We start from the raw sequence: 2,846 nt of genomic DNA on the forward strand, positions 1-2,846 counted from the left end.
TTGGTCCAAAAACGATGCTGTACAAGATGTTTTTATGAGCCTTGTTCATACCGGAAGTGGACCATCAGAATACACACACACACAGAGACACACACACACAAACATACACACACACACCACCCTGGTAATCATCCTTCTATAATCACTCACTTATTTTATAGTTTGAGCCCAGTGTTCCCTCTAGCTTTGAACAAGAGTCCCATATTGGAAACCAAACTCAGCCAAGACCTATATGGAAGAGGATCAACCCTAAATGATGTAAGAAACTTTATTCCTGGAGATCATGATTTCTGGGTGTAAAATATTATTCTGAGGAGAAAATTTAAAGTCTATTCTTGCCAATGACAAAAACAATGAGTGACTAAATTTGACTGGTGTGTGAATCAAAACACATTTGGCTGGTGTGTTTAATAATGACCACATGGAGAAGCAATCTGTGAAGAAACACTCATTTTAGACAGGAAATGGTTGATGTAGTTTTCATACCCTCTAACACTCTACAAATTTATATCCAAGGTATAGATATAGTGAATTGCAGAAGAAGATTCATCTTCTAGTCTGGGGTGGCTGGCTACTTCATCCCTCATTCATTCATTCAAAACAGATAATGACATTTACTATGGGACCAACTAAGCATAGGAATTTTAAAGACATAAATGGCAAAATTCCTCAATTTAGCAGCAGACACAAATCTATAAGGGAACGATTACAGTTATAAATGCATGCATACAACACACACACACAACGGGGCTGTGACACTGTACAACCTCAGAGGGAAATGGGGAAAAGGAATGTCAAGAAAAACTTCACAGAAATATTTGGGCAGAATATTAGAGAATCAGTGGGAATTTGTCCACTTAATACTGAAAGTAAGAAGAGAATACCAAATAAAATGCATCATATAGAATATAAAAATGGACACAGGGACAATTGTAAGCCCAAGTCTGTAAAGGTAAAATGAGGCTTGATTGTTAAAGCTCTTGTTTGGCACATGAGGATTTGGATTTTAATGGTCAAAGGAGCCCAAGGAAGGATTTTAAGCATGTAACACGAGGAGATATATATTTTATGAACCACATTTAACAAATGTGGTTACACTGGAGGAGAGGGAGAGTAGAGACAGACACAGAGATAATGTGCAATAGAAAAGAAATGGGGATCGGGTTACCTAGTCGTCATGGAGGCAGTCTTGACTGAGGAGTTTGATTAGGAGGAACAGCTGGTGAGAAGGCATCACAAAGAGAAGAAGTAGTTGCAAGCTAAAGTTCAGGGTATGAAGAATGCTGTCCCCAAGACTGACAAAAAGAGGAGGAAGCAACTTACTGAAGATGTTGCTAAGTTAGAAGCAGAAGTGGAACAGAAACATAAAGAGAAGCTGGAGCAATTGAAGCTGACTTCTAAGGAGAGTAAAGTAGATTCTGTTGCTGTCAATATTTCAAACTTGGTTCTTGAGAATCAGCCGTTTCGGATATCAAAAGCACAAGAGAGATGGGACAAAAACGCTGCACTGGAAAAGGAGCAGGAAGAAAGGATAGCTGAAGCTGAAATTGAAAACTTAACTGGGGCTAGACATGTAGAAAGTGAAAAACTTGCTCAAATATTCGCAGCTAGACAGTTGGAAATTAAACAGATTCCACCTGATGGCCACTGTATGTACAGAGTCATTGAAGATCAACTGAAAGAACAGGACTGCAGTCTGACTGTGGCTGCCTTAAGATGTCAGACTGCTGACTATATGCAAAGCCACATGGAAGACTTTCAACCATTTTTAACAAATCCTAGTACAGGAGATATGTATACTTCAGAAGAGTTTGGAAAGTACTGTGATGATATCATAAACACCGCTGCATGGGGAGGTCAGCTTGAGCTAAGAGCCCTGTCTCACATTTAACAAACACCAATAGAGATAATACAGGCAGATTCTCCTCCTCTTGTAGTTGGTGAAGAATATCCCCAAAACCCATTAATACTTGTTTATATGAGACATGCATACGGCTTAGGAGAACACTACAATTCTGTTAAACGGTTGGTGAACACAGCTAGTGAAAATTGCAGCTAGTCTATAAAATATTGCTGTTATGTTTTAGTACAGTGTGCTGATCTGAGTATTAATACCAAGTGTTGGATTGTTCTAAATGTTTCCAAAAAAAAAAAAAAAACCAACTACCTTAAATCAGTTTTATGGCAAAGCTACTAACAGGTTTTTAAAAAATGTGTTAAAGAAACTTTCACCAATGTCCCCTTAGTGGTGTTTTAAAAACACTTGTAAGTCCCTTGTGAAGAACATCATTTACAGACCAAGATGGTACCCTGTTTGCTGATATTTTTATTAAATATAGGATCCTGAACATTCTGTTCTGTGTTGAAATAGTTAAATTTTTTTTCTCCCTATTACTGAAAGCTTTCAGTAACCGTGTCAATGTAATTTTTCTTGAAGAAATGAAATGACTCAGTCTCTGACATTGCAATAATGTGGTGATGGTGATGGCAAATTTAATGAATGCTTATAAATGAACGTGATTGCAGTAACTTTGGTGTTGATGGGATTAATGCTGTGACGCTTTTTATATAACCCCATCAAAGTGCAGCTAAGAAGCTTGTTTTAATAAAGAATTTTAAAATATTTAAAAAAGGAAATGGGGAGAAACGGGACTAAGACAGTGATTCTTAGATGTGAAAATGGGTGAAAAAGAAAAGCTGATAATGTTTCTAAGCTTTTTTACTTTGGAGGTTTAGGTGGATGATATGGCATTCAATAATATAGGAAAAATAAAAAAGAACAGATATATGGAAAAACAGAACAGAATATATGGAAAAGAGTGGAGAGGATAGTTCAATGGCGGTCA

The 2,846-nt window shown here is 37.1% G+C and overlaps 1 pseudogene; it reads left to right on the top strand.

Annotated features, from left to right (window-relative positions):
• The first annotated feature begins 1,168 nt into the window (after positions 1-1,168).
• Positions 1,169-2,113, top strand: LOC132519272 (deubiquitinase OTUD6B-like; annotated as a pseudogene).
• The last annotated feature ends 733 nt before the right edge of the window (positions 2,114-2,846 follow it).

This window comes from Lagenorhynchus albirostris, chromosome 4 (genome assembly GCF_949774975.1).
Source record: "Lagenorhynchus albirostris chromosome 4, mLagAlb1.1, whole genome shotgun sequence".
Lineage (NCBI taxonomy): Eukaryota > Metazoa > Chordata > Mammalia > Artiodactyla > Delphinidae > Lagenorhynchus > Lagenorhynchus albirostris.